Here is a 19,013-nt window from a genome sequence, read left to right as displayed (position 1 = left end):
GCTCCAAAGTGGCCAAAAGTCTCCAAGAGACAAGTCGGGAAGAAGGATATGGAACAGAGGGAGACAAGCATGGGAGCAGGCCAAAGGCAGGTAAGAGGAAATACTAGTGCGGGGCTGCAGGACTGAAACGGAGGAATTGAAAGACGAAAGCCAGGAAGCAGGAGAGTTTGAGAAAAGGAGAGAGGAAAGAAGAGACATGCAGCCAGACGAGGGCTTAGTGAGAGAGGCTGGGACAGAGAACAGGATGAGAAGGAAATAAGGCAAGGCTAGGCCAAAGGACGTTTCTTTGATTTATATTTTCTACCACATTCATCTGGAGATGAGGAGGAAAGCCATCAGACCTTATGGATTAGGCCCAAACAAAAGCCCCGGCTACTTGAGACACTTAGACTAAGCCTAAACCACAAAGATCTCTCCATAAAGATGGTTTTTATACTGTACTTCCACAATCTTCTGGCAGTACAGAAGAACAAGCGGCAGATGTACTTAGGCTGAGTCATGGTGGTTTGGTGCAGAGACCATGCATATCATGGGAATAGTTCAGCATTTCTGCTCTGGTTTTCAGTGTATTACACCAAAACACCCACCTGATGACATCATTTCAAGAGCAAAAGCAGCAATTTGCAGAATTCAGTTTCTTTGGAGAACTGAACAGTTGGTGAGCTGACACCAAGTCCTGCTGGGTCCCTGTCACCTGCAGAGTGCCCGCATCCTCACCACGGTCGCGGGCATTGTGAAAAACGTGGCTATCAGCTGGGTGTGGCAGCCGAGCGCCCGCTAGGGGAGGGGGAGCCTGTCAGCGCCGGGCCTGCCACTGCCTGCTCTCCCCCCTGTTACCAGCGAGGCCTCTGAAAAGTTTCCAAAACATCCCCAGACTTGGCTCCAAAGTGGCCAAAAGTCTCCAAGAGACAAGTCGGGAAGAAGGATATGGAACAGAGGGAGACAAGCATGGGAGCAGGCCAAAGGCAGGTAAGAGGAAAAACTAGTGCGGGGCTGCAGGACTGAAATGGAGGAATTGAAAGACGAAAGCCAGGAAGCAGGAGAGTTTGAGAAAAGGAGAGAGGAAAGAAGAGACATGCAGCCAGACGAGGGCTTAGTGAGAGAGGCTGGGACAGAGAACAGGATGAGAAGGAAATAAGGCAAGGCAAGGCAAGGCTAGGCCAAAGGACGTTTCTTTGATTTATATTTTCTACCACATTCATCTGGAGATGAGGAGGAAAGCCATCAGACCTTATGGATTAGGCCCAAACAAAAGCCCCGGCTACTTGAGACACTTAGACTAAGCCTAAACCACAAAGATCTCTCCATAAAGATGGTTTTTATACTGTACTTCCACAATCTTCTGGCAGTACAGAAGAACAAGCGGCAGATGTACTTAGGCTGAGTCATGGTGGTTTGGTGCAGAGACCATGCATATCATGGGAATAGTTCAGCATTTCTGCTCTGGTTTTCAGTGTATTACACCAAAACACCCACCTGATGACATCATTTCAAGAGCAAAAGCAGCAATTTGCAGAATTCAGCTTCTTTGGGGAACTGAGCAATTGCTGAGCTGACACCACGTCCTGCTGGGTCCCTGTCACCTGCAGAGTGCCCGCATCCTCACCACGGTAGCGGGCATTGTGACAAAGGTTCTATGTCAGCTGGGTGTGGCAGCCGAGCGCCCGCTAGGGGAGGGGGAGCCTGTCAGCCCCGGGCCTGTCACTGCCTGCTGTCCCCCCTGTCACCAGCGAGGCCTCTGAAAAGTTTCCAAAACATCCCCAGACTTGGCTCCAAAGTGGCCAAAAGTCTCCAAGAGACAAGTCGGGAAGAAGGATATGGAACAGAGGGAGACAAGCATGGGAGCAGGCCAAAGGCAGGTAAGAGGAAAAACTAGTGCGGGGCTGCAGGACTGAAATGGAGGAATTGAAAGACGAAAGCCAGGAAGCAGGAGAGTTTGAGAAAAGGAGAGAGGAAAGAAGAGACATGCAGCCAGACGAGGGCTTAGTGAGAGAGGCTGGGACAGAGAACAGGATGAGAAGGAAATAAGGCAAGGCTAGGCCAAAGGACGTTTCTTTGATTTATATTTTCTACCACATTCATCTGGAGATGAGGAGGAAAGCCATCAGACCTTATGGATTAGGCCCAAACAAAAGCCCCGGCTACTTGAGACACTTAGACTAAGCCTAAACCACAAAGATCTCTCCATAAAGATGGTTTTTATACTGTACTTCCACAATCTTCTGGCAGTACAGAAGAACAAGCGGCAGATGTACTTAGGCTGAGTCATGGTGGTTTGGTGCAGAGACCATGCATATCATCGGAATAGTTCAGCATTTCTGCTCTGGTTTTCATTGTATTACACCAAAACACCCACCTGATGACATCATTTCAAGAGCAAAAGCAGCAATTTGCAGAATTCAGTTTCTTTGGAGAACTGAGCAATTGCTGAGCTGACACCAAGTCCTGCTGGGTCCCTGTCACCTGCAGAGTGCCCGCATCCTCACCACGGTCGCAGGCATTGTGAAAAACGTGGCTATCAGCTGGGTGTGGCAGCCGAGCGCCCGCTAGGGGAGGGGGAGCCTGTCAGCGCCGGGCCTGCCACTGCCTGCTCTCCCCCCTGTTACCAGCGAGGCCTCTGAAAAGTTTCCAAAACATCCCCAGACTTGGCTCCAAAGTGGCCAAATGTCTCCAAGAGACAAGTCGGGAAGAAGGATATGGAACAGAGGGAGACAAGCATGGGAGCAGGCCAAAGGCAGGTAAGAGGAAAAACTAGTGCGGGGCTGCAGGACTGAAATGGAGGAATTGAAAGACGAAAGCCAGGAAGCAGGAGAGTTTGAGAAAAGGAGAGAGGAAAGAAGAGACATGCAGCCAGACGAGGGCTTAGTGAGAGAGGCTGGGACAGAGAACAGGATGAGAAGGAAATAAGGCAAGGCAAGGCAAGGCTAGGCCAAAGGACGTTTCTTTGATTTATATTTTCTACCACATTCATCTGGAGATGAGGAGGAAAGCCATCAGACCTTATGGATTAGGCCCAAACAAAAGCCCCGGCTACTTGAGACACTTAGACTAAGCCTAAACCACAAAGATCTCTCCATAAAGATGGTTTTTATACTGTACTTCCACAATCTTCTGGCAGTACAGAAGAACAAGCGGCAGATGTACTTAGGCTGAGTCATGGTGGTTTGGTGCAGAGACCATGCATATCATGGGAATAGTTCAGCATTTCTGCTCTGGTTTTCAGTGTATTACACCAAAACACCCACCTGATGACATCATTTCAAGAGCAAAAGCAGCAATTTGCAGAATTCAGCTTCTTTGGGGAACTGAGCAATTGCTGAGCTGACACCACGTCCTGCTGGGTCCCTGTCACCTGCAGAGTGCCCGCATCCTCACCACGGTAGCGGGCATTGTGACAAAGGTTCTATGTCAGCTGGGTGTGGCAGCCGAGCGCCCGCTAGGGGAGGGGGAGCCTGTCAACCCCGGGCCCGTCACTGCCTGCTGTCCCCCCTGTCACCAGCGAGGCCTCTGAAAAGTTTCCAAAACATCCCCAGACTTGGCTCCAAAGTGGCCAAAATTCTCCAAGAGACAAGTCGTGAAGAAGGATATGGAACAGAGGGAGACAAGCATGGGAGCAGGCCAAAGGGAGGTAAGAGGAAAAACTAGTGCGGGGCTGCAGGACTGAAATGGAGGAATTGAAAGACGAAAGCCAGGAAGCAGGAGAGTTTGAGAAAAGGAGAGAGGAAAGAAGAGACATGCAGCCAGACGAGGGCTTAGTGAGAGAGGCTGGGACAGAGAACAGGATGAGAAGGAAATAAGGCAAGGCAAGGCAAGGCTAGGCCAAAGGACGTTTCTTTGATTTATATTTTCTACCACATTCATCTGGAGATGAGGAGGAAAGCCATCAGACCTTATGGATTAGGCCCAAACAAAAGCCCCGGCTACTTGAGACACTTAGACTAAGCCTAAACCACAAAGATCTCTCCATAAAGATGGTTTTTATACTGTACTTCCACAATCTTCTGGCAGTACAGAAGAACAAGCGGCAGATGTACTTAGGCTGAGTCATGGTGGTTTGGTGCAGAGACCATGCATATCATGGGAATAGTTCAGCATTTCTGCTCTGGTTTTCAGTGTATTACACCAAAACACCCACCTGATGACATCATTTCAAGAGCAAAAGCAGCAATTTGCAGAATTCAGTTTCTTTGGAGAACTGAACAATTGCTGAGCTGACACCAAGTCCTGCTGGGTCCCTGTCACCTGCAGAGTGCCCGCATCCTCACCACGGTCGCGGGCATTGTGAAAAACGTGGCTATCAGCCGGGTGTGGCAGCCGAGCGCCCGCTAGGGGAGGGGGAGCCTGTCAGCCCCGGGCCTGTCACTGCCTGCTCTCCCCCCTGTCACCAGCGAGGCCTCTGAAAAGTTTCCAAAACATCCCCAGACTTGGCTCCAAAGTGGCCAAAACTCTCCAAGAGACAAGTCGGGAAGAGGGATATGGAACAGAGGGAGACAAGCATGGGAGCAGGCCAAAGGCAGGTAAGAGGAAAAACTAGTGCGGGGCTGCAGGACTGAAATGGAGGAATTGAAAGACGAAAGCCAGGAAGCAGGAGAGTTTGAGAAAAGGAGAGAGGAAAGAAGAGACATGCAGCCAGACGAGGGCTTAGTGAGAGAGGCTGGGACAGAGAACAGGATGAGAAGGAAATAAGGCAAGGCAAGGCAAGGCTAGGCCAAAGGACGTTTCTTTGATTTATATTTTCTACCACATTCATCTGGAGATGAGGAGGAAAGCCATCAGACCTTATGGATTAGGCCCAAACAAAAGCCCCGGCTACTTGAGACACTTAGACTAAGCCTAAACCACAAAGATCTCTCCATAAAGATGGTTTTTATACTGTACTTCCACAATCTTCTGGCAGTACAGAAGAACAAGCGGCAGATGTACTTAGGCTGAGTCATGGTGGTTTGGTGCAGAGACCATGCATATCATGGGAATAGTTCAGCATTTCTGCTCTGGTTTTCAGTGTATTACACCAAAACACCCACCTGATGACATCATTTCAAGAGCAAAAGCAGCAATTTGCAGAATTCAACTTCTTTGGGGAACTGAGCAATTGCTGAGCTGACACCACGTCCTGCTGGGTCCCTGTCACCTGCAGAGTGCCCGCATCCTCACCACGGTAGCGGGCATTGTGACAAAGGTTCTATGTCAGCTGGGTGTGGCAGCCGAGCGCCCGCTAGGGGAGGGGGAGCCTGTCAGCCCCGGGCCCGTCACTGCCTGCTGTCCCCCCTGTCACCAGCGAGGCCTCTGAAAAGTTTCTAAAACATCCCCAGACTTGGCTCCAAGTGGCCAAAAGTCTCCAAGAGACAAGTCGGGAAGAAGGATATGGAACAGAGGGAGACAAGCATGGGAGCAGGCCAAAGGCAGGTAAGAGGAAAAACTAGTGCGGGGCTGCAGGACTGAAATGGAGGAATTGAAAGACGAAAGCCAGGAAGCAGGAGAGTTTGAGAAAAGGAGAGAGGAAAGAAGAGACATGCAGCCAGACAAGGGCTTAGTGAGAGAGGCTGGGACAGAGAACAGGATGAGAAGGAAATAAGGCAAGGTAAGGCAAGGCTAGGCCAAAGGACGTTTCTTTGATTTATATTTTCTACCACATTCATCTGGAGATGAGGAGGAAAGCCATCAGACCTTATGGATTAGGCCCAAACAAAAGCCCCGGCTACTCGAGACACTTAGACTAAGCCTAAACCACAAAGATCTCTCCATAAAGATGGTTTTTATACTGTACTTCCACAATCTTCTGGCAGTACAGAAGAACAAGCGGCAGATGTACTTAGGCTGAGTCATGGTGGTTTGGTGCAGAGACCATGCATATCATGGGAATAGTTCAGCATTTCTGCTCTGGTTTTCAGTGTATTACACCAAAACACCCACCTGATGACATCATTTCAAGAGCAAAAGCAGCAATTTGCAGAATTCAGCTTCTTTGGGGAACTGAGCAATTGCTGAGCTGACACCAAGTCCTGCTGGGTCCCTGTCACCTGCAGAGTGCCCGCATCCTCACCACAGTAGCGGGCATTGTGACAAAGGTTCTATGTCAGCTGGGTGTGGCAGCCGAGCGCCCGCTAGGGGAGGGGGAGCCTGTCAGCCCCGGGCCTGTCACTGCCTGCTCTCCCCCCTGTCACCAGCGAGGCCTCTGAAAAGTTTCCAAAACATCCCCAGACTTGGCTCCAAAGTGGCCAAAAGTCTCCAAGAGACAAGTCGGGAAGAAGGATATGAAACAGAGGGAGACAAGCATGGGAGCAGGCCAAAGGCAGGTAAGAGGAAAAACTAGTGCGGGGCTGCAGGACTGAAATGGAGGAATTGAAAGACGAAAGCCAGGAAGCAGGAGAGTTTGAGAAAAGGAGAGAGGAAAGAAGAGACATGCAGCCAGACAAGGGCTTAGTGAGAGAGGCTGGGACAGAGAACAGGATGAGAAGGAAATAAGGCAAGGCAAGGGCAAAGGACGTTTCTTTGATTTATATTTTCTACCACATTCATCTGGAGATGAGGAGGAAAGCCATCAGACCTTATGGATTAGGCCCAAACAAAAGCCCCGGCTACTTGAGACACTTAGACTAAGCCTAAACCACAAAGATCTCTCCATAAAGATGGTTTTTATACTGTACTTCCACAATCTTCTGGCAGTACAGAAGAACAAGCGGCAGATGTACTTAGGCTGAGTCATGGTGGTTTGGTGCAGAGACCATGCATATCATGGGAATAGTTCAGCATTTCTGCTCTGGTTTTCAGTGTATTACACCAAAACACCCACCTGATGACATCATTTCAAGAGCAAAAGCAGCAATTTGCAGAATTCAGCTTCTTTGGGGAACTGAGCAATTGCTGAGCTGACACCACGTCCTGCTGGGTCCCTGTCACCTGCAGAGTGCCCGCATCCTCACCACGGTAGCGGGCATTGTGACAAAGGTTCTATGTCAGCTGGGTGTGGCAGCCGAGCGCCCGCTAGGGGAGGGGGAGCCTGTCAGCCCCGGGCCTGTCACTGCCTGCTGTCCCCCCTGTCACCAGCGAGGCCTCTGAAAAGTTTCCAAAACATCCCCAGGCTTGGCTCCAAAGTGGCCAAAAGTCTCCAAGAGACAAGTCGGGAAGAAGGATATGGAACAGAGGGAGACAGGCACGGGAGCAGGCCAAAGGGAGGTAAGAGGAAAAACTAGTGCGGGGCTGCAGGACTGAAACGGAGGAATTGAAAGACGAAAGCCAGGAAGCAGGAGAGTTTGAGAAAAGGAGAGAGGAAAGAAGAGACATGCAGCCAGACGAGGGCTTAGTGAGAGAGGCTGGGACAGAGAACAGGATGAGAAGGAAATAAGGCAAGGCTAGGCCAAAGGACGTTTCTTTCATTTATATTTTCTACCACATTCATCTGGAGATGAGGAGGAAAGCCATCAGACCTTATGGATTAGGCCCAAACAAAAGCCCCGGCTACTTGAGACACTTAGACTAAGCCTAAACCACAAAGATCTCTCCATAAAGATGGTTTTTATACTGTACTTCCACAATCTTCTGGCAGTACAGAAGAACAAGCGGCAGATGTACTTAGGCTGAGTCATGGTGGTTTGGTGCAGAGACCATGCATATCATGGGAATAGTTCAGCATTTCTGCTCTGGTTTTCAGTGTATTACACCAAAACACCCACCTGATGACATCATTTCAAGAGCAAAAGCAGCAATTTGCAGAATTCAGCTTCTTTGGGGAACTGAGCAATTGCTGAGCTGACACCAAGTCCTGCTGGGTCCCTGTCACCTGCAGAGTGCCCGCATCCTCACCACGGTAGCGGGCATTGTGACAAAGGTTCTATGTCAGCTGGGTGTGGCAGCCGAGCGCCCGCTAGGGGAGGGGGAGCCTGTCAGCCCCGGGCCTGTCACTGCCTGCTGTCCCCCCTGTCACCAGCGAGGCCTCTGAAAAGTTTCCAAAACATCCCCAGACTTGGCTCCAAAGTGGCCAAAAGTCTCCAAGAGACAAGTCGGGAAGAAGGATATGGAACAGAGGGAGACAGGCATGGGAGCAGGCCAAAGGGAGGTAAGAGGAAAAACTAGTGCGGGGCTGCAGGACTGAAACGGAGGAATTGAAAGACGAAAGCCAGGAAGCAGGAGAGTTTGAGAAAAGGAGAGAGGAAAGAAGAGACATGCAGCCAGACGAGGGCTTAGTGAGAGAGGCTGGGACAGAGAACAGGATGAGAAGGAAATAAGGCAAGGCTAGGCCAAAGGACGTTTCTTTGATTTATATTTTCTACCACATTCATCTGGAGATGAGGAGGAAAGCCATCAGACCTTATGGATTAGGCCCAAACAAAAGCCCCGGCTACTTGAGACACTTAGACTAAGCCTAAACCACAAAGATCTCTCCATAAAGATGGTTTTTATACTGTACTTCCACAATCTTCTGGCAGTACAGAAGAACAAGCGGCAGATGTACTTAGGCTGAGTCATGGTGGTTTGGTGCAGAGACCATGTATATCATGGGAATAGTTCAGCATTTCTGCTCTGGTTTTCAGTGTATTACACCAAAACACCCACCTGATGACATCATTTCAAGAGCAAAAGCAGCAATTTGCAGAATTCAGCTTCTTTGGGGAACTGAGCAATTGCTGAGCTGACACCACGTCCTGCTGGGTCCCTGTCACCTGCAGAGTGCCCGCATCCTCACCACGGTAGCGGGCATTGTGACAAAGGTTCTATGTCAGCTGGGTGTGGCAGCCGAGCGCCCGCTAGGGGAGGGGGAGCCTGTCAGCCCCGGGCCCGTCACTGCCTGCTGTCCCCCCTGTCACCAGCGAGGCCTCTGAAAAGTTTCCAAAACATCCCCAGGCTTGGCTCCAAAGTGGCCAAAAGTCTCCAAGAGACAAGTCGGGAAGAAGGATATGAAACAGAGGGAGAGAGGCACGGGAGCAGGCCAAAGGGAGGTAAGAGGAAAAACTAGCGCGGGGCTGCAGGACTGAAACAGAGGAATTGAAAGACGAAAGCCAGGAAGCAGGAGAGTTTGAGAAAAGGAGAGAGGAAAGAAGAGACATGCAGCCAGACGAGGGCTTAGTGAGAGAGGCTGGGACAGAGAACAGGATGAGAAGGAAATAAGGCAAGGCTAGGCCAAAGGACGTTTCTTTGATATATATTTTCTACCACATTCATCTGGAGATGAGGAGGAAAGCCATCAGACCTTATGGATTAGGCCCAAACAAAAGCCCCGGCTACTTGAGACACTTAGACTAAGCCTAAACCACAAAGATCTCTCCAAAAAGATGGTTTTTATACTGTACTTCCACAATCTTCTGGCAGTACAGAAGAACAAGCGGCAGATGTACTTAGGCTGAGTCATGGTGGTTTGGTGCAGAGACCATGCATATCATGGGAATAGTTCAGCATTTCTGCTCTGGTTTTCAGTGTATTACACCAAAACACCCACCTGATGACATCATTTCAAGAGCAAAAGCAGCAATTTGCAGAATTCAGTTTCTTTGGAGAACTGAACAATTGCTGAGCTGACACCAAGTCCTGCTGGGTCCCTGTCACCTGCAGAGTGCCCGCATCCTCACCACGGTCGCGGGCATTGTGAAAAACGTGGCTATCAGCTGGGTGTGGCAGCCGAGCGCCCGCTAGGGGAGGGGGAGCCTGTCAGCCCCGGGCCTGTCACTGCCTGCTCTCCCCCCTGTCACCAGCGAGGCCTCTGAAAAATTTCCAAAATATCCCCAGACTTGGCTCCAAAGTGGCCAAAAGTCTCCAAGAGACAAGTCGGGAAGAAGGATATGGAACAGAGGGAGACAAGCATGGGAGCAGGCCAAAGGCAGGTAAGAGGAAAAACTAGTGCGGGGCTGCAGGACTGAAATGGAGGAATTGAAAGACGAAAGCCAGGAAGCAGGAGAGTTTGAGAAAAGGAGAGAGGAAAGAAGAGACATGCAGCCAGACGAGGGCTTAGTGAGAGAGGCTGGGACAGAGAACAGGATGAGAAGGAAATAAGGCAAGGCAAGGCAAGGCTAGGCCAAAGGACGTTTCTTTGATTTATATTTTCTACCACATTCATCTGGAGATGAGGAGGAAAGCCATCAGACCTTATGGATTAGGCCCAAACAAAAGCCCCGGCTACTTGAGACACTTAGACTAAGCCTAAACCACAAAGATCTCTCCATAAAGATGGTTTTTATACTGTACTTCCACAATCTTCTGGCAGTACAGAAGAACAAGCGGCAGATGTACTTAGGCTGAGTCATGGTGGTTTGGTGCAGAGACCATGCATATCATGGGAATAGTTCAGCATTTCTGCTCTGGTTTTCAGTGTATTACACCAAAACACCCACCTGATGACATCATTTCAAGAGCAAAAGCAGCAATTTGCAGAATTCAGCTTCTTTGGGGAACTGAGCAATTGCTGAGCTGACACCACGTCCTGCTGAGTCCCTGTCACCTGCAGAGTGCCCGCATCCTCACCACGGTAGCGGGCATTGTGACAAAGGTTCTATGTCAGCTGGGTGTGGCAGCCGAGCGCCCGCTAGGGGAGGGGGAGCCTGTCAGCCCCGGGCCCGTCACTGCCTGCTGTCCCCCCTGTCACCAGCGAGGCCTCTGAAAAGTTTCTAAAACATCCCCAGACTTGGCTCCAAGTGGCCAAAAGTCTCCAAGAGACAAGTCGGGAAGAAGGATATGGAACAGAGGGAGACAAGCATGGGAGCAGGCCAAAGGCAGGTAAGAGGAAAAACTAGTGCGGGACTGCAGGACTGAAATGGAGGAATTGAAAGACGAAAGCCAGGAAGCAGGAGAGTTTGAGAAAAGGAGAGAGGAAAGAAGAGACATGCAGCCAGACGAGGGCTTAGTGAGAGAGGCTGGGACAGAGAACAGGATGAGAAGGAAATAAGGCAAGGTAAGGCAAGGCTAGGCCAAAGGACGTTTCTTTGATTTATATTTTCTACCACATTCATCTGGAGATGAGGAGGAAAGCCATCAGACCTTATGGATTAGGCCCAAACAAAAGCCCCGGCTACTTGAGACACTTAGACTAAGCCTAAACCACAAAGATCTCTCCATAAAGATGGTTTTTATACTGTACTTCCACAATCTTCTGGCAGTACAGAAGAACAAGCGGCAGATGTACTTAGGCTGAGTCATGGTGGTTTGGTGCAGAGACCATGCATATCATGGGAATAGTTCAGCATTTCTGCTCTGGTTTTCAGTGTATTACACCAAAACACCCACCTGATGACATCATTTCAAGAGCAAAAGCAGCAATTTGCAGAATTCAGCTTCTTTGGGGAACTGAGCAATTGCTGAGCTGACACCAAGTCCTGCTGGGTCGCTGTCACCTGCAGAGTGCCCGCATCCTCACCACAGTAGCGGGCATTGTGACAAAGGTTCTATGACAGCTGGGTGTGGCAGCCGAGCGCCCGCTAGGGGAGGGGGAGCCTGTCAGCCCCGGGCCTGTCACTGCCTGCTGTCCCCCCTGTCACCAGCGAGGCCTCTGAAAAGTTTCCAAAACATCCCCAGACTTGGCTCCAAAGTGGCCAAAAGTCTCCAAGAGACAAGTCGGGAAGAAGGATATGGAACAGAGGGAGACAGGCATGGGAGCAGGCCAAAGGGAGGTAAGAGGAAAAACTAGTGCGGGGCTGCAGGACTGAAACGGAGGAATTGAAAGACGAAAGCCAGGAAGCAGGAGAGTTTGAGAAAAGGAGAGAGGAAAGAAGAGACATGCAGCCAGACGAGGGCTTAGTGAGAGAGGCTGGGACAGAGAACAGGATGAGAAGGAAATAAGGCAAGGCTAGGCCAAAGGACGTTTCTTTGATTTATATTTTCTACCACATTCATCTGGAGATGAGGAGGAAAGCCATCAGACCTTATGGATTAGGCCCAAACAAAAGCCCCGGCTACTTGAGACACTTAGACTAAGCCTAAACCACAAAGATCTCTCCATAAAGATGGTTTTTATACTGTACTTCCACAATCTTCTGGCAGTACAGAAGAACAAGCGGCAGATGTACTTAGGCTGAGTCATGGTGGTTTGGTGCAGAGACCATGTATATCATGGGAATAGTTCAGCATTTCTGCTCTGGTTTTCAGTGTATTACACCAAAACACCCACCTGATGACATCATTTCAAGAGCAAAAGCAGCAATTTGCAGAATTCAGCTTCTTTGGGGAACTGAGCAATTGCTGAGCTGACACCACGTCCTGCTGGGTCCCTGTCACCTGCAGAGTGCCCGCATCCTCACCACGGTAGTGGGCATTGTGACAAAGGTTCTATGTCAGCTGGGTGTGGCAGCCGAGCGCCCGCTAGGGGAGGGGGAGCCTGTCAGCCCCGGGCCTGTCACTGCCTGCTGTCCCCCCTGTCACCAGCGAGGCCTCTGAAAAGTTTCCAAAACATCCCCAGGCTTGGCTCCAAAGTGGCCAAAAGTCTCCAAGAGACAAGTCGGGAAGAAGGATATGAAACAGAGGGAGACAGGCACGGGAGCAGGCCAAAGGGAGGTAAGAGGAAAAACTAGTGCAGGGCTGCAGGACTGAAACAGAGGAATTGAAAGACGAAAGCCAGGAAGCAGGAGAGTTTGAGAAAAGGAGAGAGGAAAGAAGAGACATGCAGCCAGACGAGGGCTTAGTGAGAGAGGCTGAGACAGAGAACAGGATGAGAAGGAAATAAGGCAAGGCTAGGCCAAAGGACGTTTCTTTGATTTATATTTTCTACCACATTCATCTGGAGATGAGGAGGAAAGCCATCAGACCTTATGGATTAGGCCCAAACAAAAGCCCCGGCTACTTGAGACACTTAGACTAAGCCTAAACCACAAAGATCTCTCCAAAAAGATGGTTTTTATACTGTACTTCCACAATCTTCTGGCAGTACAGAAGAACAAGCGGCAGATGTACTTAGGCTGAGTCATGGTGGTTTGGTGCAGAGACCACGCATATCATGGGAATAGTTCAGCATTTCTGCTCTGGTTTTCAGTGTATTACACCAAAACACCCACCTGATGACATCATTTCAAGAGCAAAAGCAGCAATTTGCAGAATTCAGTTTCTTTGGAGAACTGAACAATTGCTGAGCTGACAACAAGTCCTGCTGGGTCCCTGTCACCTGCAGAGTGCCCGCATCCTCACCACGGTAGCGGGCATTGTGAAAAACGTGACTATCAGCTGGGTGTGGCAGCCGAGCGCCCGCTAGGGGAGGGGGAACCTGTCAGCCCCGGGCCTGTCACTGCCTGCTCTCCCCCCTGTCACCAGCGAGGCCTCTGAAAAGTTTCCAAAACATCCCCAGACTTGGCTCCAAAGTGGCCAAAAGTCTCCAAGAGACAAGTCGGGAAGAAGGATATGGAACAGAGGGAGAAAAGCATGGGAGCAGGCCAAAGGCAGGTAAGAGGAAAAACTAGTGCGGGGCTGCAGGACTGAAATGGAGGAATTGAAAGACGAAAGCCAGGAAGCAGGAGAGTTTGAGAAAAGGAGAGAGGAAAGAAGAGACATGCAGCCAGACGAGGGCTTAGTGAGAGAGGCTGGGACAGAGAACAGGATGAGAAGGAAATAAGGCAAGGCAAGGCAAGGCTAGGCCAAAGGACGTTTCTTTGATTTATATTTTCTACCACATTCATCTGGAGATGAGGAGGAAAGCCATCAGACCTTATGGATTAGGCCCAAACAAAAGCCCCGGCTACTTGAGACACTTAGACTAACCCTAAACCACAAAGATCTCTCCATAAAGATGGTTTTTATACTGTACTTCCACAATCTTCTGGCAGTACAGAAGAACAAGCGGCAGATGTACTTAGGCTGAGTCATGGTGGTTTGGTGCAGAGACCATGCATATCATGGGAATAGTTCAGCATTTCTGCTCTGGTTTTCAGTGTATTACACCAAAACACCCACCTGATGACATCATTTCAAGAGCAAAAGCAGCAATTTGCAGAATTCAGCTTCTTTGGGGAACTGAGCAATTGCTGAGCTGACACCACGTCCTGCTGAGTCCCTGTCACCTGCAGAGTGCCCGCATCCTCACCACGGTAGCGGGCATTGTGACAAAGGTTCTATGTCAGCTGGGTGTGGCAGCCGAGCGCCCGCTAGGGGAGGGGGAGCCTGTCAGCCCCGGGCCCGTCACTGCCTGCTGTCCCCCCTGTCACCAGCGAGGCCTCTGAAAAGTTTCTAAAACATCCCCAGACTTGGCTCCAAGTGGCCAAAAGTCTCCAAGAGACAAGTCGGGAAGAAGGATATGGAACAGAGGGAGACAAGCATGGGAGCAGGCCAAAGGCAGGTAAGAGGAAAAACTAGTGCGGGGCTGCAGGACTGAAATGGAGGAATTGAAAGACGAAAGCCAGGAAGCAGGAGAGTTTGAGAAAAGGAGAGAGGAAAGAAGAGACATGCAGCCAGACGAGGGCTTAGTGAGAGAGGCTGGGACAGAGAACAGGATGAGAAGGAAATAAGGCAAGGTAAGGCAAGGCTAGGCCAAAGGACGTTTCTTTGATTTATATTTTCTACCACATTCATCTGGAGATGAGGAGGAAAGCCATCAGACCTTATGGATTAGGCCCAAACAAAAGCCCCGGCTACTTGAGACACTTAGACTAAGCCTAAACCACAAAGATCTCTCCATAAAGATGGTTTTTATACTGTACTTCCACAATCTTCTGGCAGTACAGAAGAACAAGCGGCAGATGTACTTAGGCTGAGTCATGGTGGTTTGGTGCAGAGACCATGCATATCATGGGAATAGTTCAGCATTTCTGCTCTGGTTTTCAGTGTATTACACCAAAACACCCACCTGATGACATCATTTCAAGAGCAAAAGCAGCAATTTGCAGAATTCAGCTTCTTTGGGGAACTGAGCAATTGCTGAGCTGACACCAAGTCCTGCTGGGTCGCTGTCACCTGCAGAGTGCCCGCATCCTCACCACAGTAGCGGGCATTGTGACAAAGGTTCTATGTCAGCTGGGTGTGGCAGCCGAGCGCCCGCTAGGGGAGGGGGAGCCTGTCAGCCCCGGGCCTGTCACTGCCTGCTGTCCCCCCTGTCACCAGCGAGGCCTCTGAAAAGTTTCCAAAACATCCCCAGACTTGGCTCCAAAGTGGCCAAAAGTCTCCAAGAGACAAGTCGGGAAGAAGGATATGGAACAGAGGGAGACAGGCATGGGAGCAGGCCAAAGGGAGGTAAGAGGAAAAACTAGTGCGGGGCTGCAGGACTGAAACGGAGGAATTGAAAGACGAAAGCCAGGAAGCAGGAGAGTTTGAGAAAAGGAGAGAGGAAAGAAGAGACATGCAGCCAGACGAGGGCTTAGTGAGAGAGGCTGGGACAGAGAACAGGATGAGAAGGAAATAAGGCAAGGCTAGGCCAAAGGACGTTTCTTTGATTTATATTTTCTACCACATTCATCTGGAGATGAGGAGGAAAGCCATCAGACCTTATGGATTAGGCCCAAACAAAAGCCCCGGCTACTTGAGACACTTAGACTAAGCCTAAACCACAAAGATCTCTCCATAAAGATGGTTTTTATACTGTACTTCCACAATCTTCTGGCAGTACAGAAGAACAAGCGGCAGATGTACTTAGGCTGAGTCATGGTGGTTTGGTGCAGAGACCATGTATATCATGGGAATAGTTCAGCATTTCTGCTCTGGTTTTCAGTGTATTACACCAAAACACCCACCTGATGACATCATTTCAAGAGCAAAAGCAGCAATTTGCAGAATTCAGCTTCTTTGGGGAACTGAGCAATTGCTGAGCTGACACCACGTCCTGCTGGGTCCCTGTCACCTGCAGAGTGCCCGCATCCTCACCACGGTAGCGGGCATTGTGACAAAGGTTCTATGTCAGCTGGGTGTGGCAGCCGAGCGCCCGCTAGGGGAGGGGGAGCCTGTCAGCCCCGGGCCTGTCACTGCCTGCTGTCCCCCCTGTCACCAGCGAGGCCTCTGAAAAGTTTCCAAAACATCCCCAGGCTTGGCTCCAAAGTGGCCAAAAGTCTCCAAGAGACAAGTCGGGAAGAAGGATATGAAAAAGAGGGAGACAGGCACGGGAGCAGGCCAAAGGGAGGTAAGAGGAAAAACTAGTGCAGGGCTGCAGGACTGAAACAGAGGAATTGAAAGACGAAAGCCAGGAAGCAGGAGAGTTTGAGAAAAGGAGAGAGGAAAGAAGAGACATGCAGCCAGACGAGGGCTTAGTGAGAGAGGCTGAGACAGAGAACAGGATGAGAAGGAAATAAGGCAAGGCTAGGCCAAAGGACGTTTCTTTGATTTATATTTTCTACCACATTCATCTGGAGATGAGGAGGAAAGCCATCAGACCTTATGGATTAGGCCCAAACAAAAGCCCCGCCTACTTGAGACACTTAGACTAAGCCTAAACCACAAAGATCTCTCCAAAAAGATGGTTTTTATACTGTACTTCCACAATCTTCTGGCAGTACAGAAGAACAAGCGGCAGATGTACTTAGGCTGAGTCATGGTGGTTTGGTGCAGAGACCACGCATATCATGGGAATAGTTCAGCATTTCTGCTCTGGTTTTCAGTGTATTACACCAAAACACCCACCTGATGACATCATTTCAAGAGCAAAAGCAGCAATTTGCAGAATTCAGTTTCTTTGGAGAACTGAACAATTGCTGAGCTGACAACAAGTCCTGCTGGGTCCCTGTCACCTGCAGAGTGCCCGCATCCTCACCACGGTCGCGGGCATTGTGAAAAACGTGGCTATCAGCTGGGTGTGGCAGCCGAGCGCCCGCTAGGGGAGGGGGAGCCTGTCAGCCCCGGGCCTGTCACTGCCTGCTGTCCCCCCTGTCACCAGCGAGGCCTCTGAAAAGTTTCCAAAACATCCCCAGACTTGGCTCCAAAGTGGCCAAAAGTCTCCAAGAGACAAGTCGGGAAGAAGGATATGGAACAGAGGGAGAAAAGCATGGGAGCAGGCCAAAGGCAGGTAAGAGGAAAAACTAGTGCGGGGCTGCAGGACTGAAATGGAGGAATTGAAAGACGAAAGCCAGGAAGCAGGAGAGTTTGAGAAAAGGAGAGAGGAAAGAAGAGACATGCAGCCAGACGAGGGCTTAGTGAGAGAGGCTGGGACAGAGAACAGGATGAGAAGGAAATAAGGCAAGGCAAGGCAAGGCTAGGCCAAAGGACGTTTCTTTGATTTATATTTTCTACCACATTCATCTGGAGATGAGGAGGAAAGCCATCAGACCTTATGGATTAGGCCCAAACAAAAGCCCCGGCTACTTGAGACACTTAGACTAAGCCTAAACCACAAAGATCTCTCCAAAAAGATGGTTTTTATACTGTACTTCCACAATCTTCTGGCAGTACAGAAGAACAAGCGGCAGATGTACTTAGGCTGAGTCATGGTGGTTTGGTGCAGAGACCATGCATATCATGGGAATAGTTCAGCATTTCTGCTCTGGTTTTCAGTGTATTACACCAAAACACCCACCTGATGACATCATTTCAAGAGCAAAAGCAGCAATTTGCAGAATTCAGCTTCTTTGGGGAACTGAGCAATTGCTGAGCTGACACCACGTCCTGCTGGGTCCCTGTCACCTGCAGAGTGCCCGCATCCTCACCACGGTAGCGGGCATTGTGACAAAGGTTCTATGTCAGCTGGGTGTGGCAGCCGAGCGTCCGCTAGGGGAGGGGGAGCCTGTCAGCCCCGGGCCCGTCACTGCCTGCTGTCCCCCCTGTCACCAGCGAGGCCTCTGAAAAGTTTCTAAAACATCCCCAGACTTGGCTCCAAGTGACCAAAAGTCTCCAAGAGACAAGTCGGGAAGAAGGATATGGAATAGAGGGAAACAAGCATGGGAGCAGGCCAAAGGCAGGTAAGAGGAAAAACTAGTGCGGGGCTGCAGGACTGAAATGGAGGAATTGAAAGACGAAAGCCAGGAAGCAGGAGAGTTTGAGAAAAGGAGAGAGGAAAGAAGAGACATGCAGCCAGACGAGGGCTTAGTGAGAGAGGCTGGGACAGAGAACAGGATGAGAAGGAAATAAGGCAAGGTAAGGCAAGGCTAGGCCAAAGGACGTTTCTTTGATTTATATTTTCTACCACATTCATCTGGAGATGAGGAGGAAAGCCATCAGACCTTATGGATTAGGCCCAAACAAAAGCCCCGGCTACTTGAGACACTTAGACTAAGCCTAAACCACAAAGATCTCTCCATAAAGATGGTTTTTATACTGTACTTCCACAATCTTCTGGCAGTACAGAAGAACAAGCGGCAGATGTACTTAGGCTGAGTCATGGTGGTTTGGTGCAGAGACCATGCATATCATGGGAATAGTTCAGCATTTCTGCTCTGGTTTTCAGTGTATTACACCAAAACACCCACCTGATGACATCATTTCAAGAGCAAAAGCAGCAATTTGCAGAATTCAGCTTCTTTGGGGAACTGAGCAATTGCTGAGCTGACACCAAGTCCTGCTGGGTCCCTGTCACCTGCAGAGTGCCCGCATCCTCACCACAGTAGCGGGCATTGTGACAAAGGTTCTATGTCAGCTGGGTGTGGCAGCCGAGCGCCCGCTAGGGGAGGGGGAGCCTGTCAGCCCCGGGCCTGTCACTGCCTGCTGTCCCCCCTGTCACCAGCGAGGCCTCTGAAAAGTTTCCAAAACATCCCCAGACTTGGCTCCAAAGTGGCCAAAAGTCTCCAAGAGACAAGTCGGGAAGAAGGATATGAAACAGAGGGAGACAAGCATGGGAGCAGGCCAAAGGCAGGTAAGAGGAAAAACTAGTGCGGGGCTGCAGGACTGAAATGGAGGAATTGAAAGACGAAAGCCAGGAAGCAGGAGAGTTTGAGAAAAGGAGAGAGGAAAGAAGAGACATGCAGCCAGACGAGGGCTTAGTGAGAGAGGCTGGGACAGAGAACAGGATGAGAAGGAAATAAGGCAAGGCAAGGGCAAAGGACGTTTCTTTGATTTATATTTTCTACCACATTCATCTGGAGATGAGGAGGAAAGCCATCAGACCTTATGGATTAGGCCCAAACAAAAGCCCCGGCTACTTGAGACACTTAGACTAAGCCTAAACCACAAAGATCTCTCCATAAAGATGGTTTTTA

This window comes from Patagioenas fasciata, chromosome 8 (assembly GCF_037038585.1).
Source record: "Patagioenas fasciata isolate bPatFas1 chromosome 8, bPatFas1.hap1, whole genome shotgun sequence".
Taxonomy (NCBI): Eukaryota; Metazoa; Chordata; class Aves; order Columbiformes; family Columbidae; genus Patagioenas; species Patagioenas fasciata.
This window is presented reverse-complemented; position numbering follows the sequence as displayed.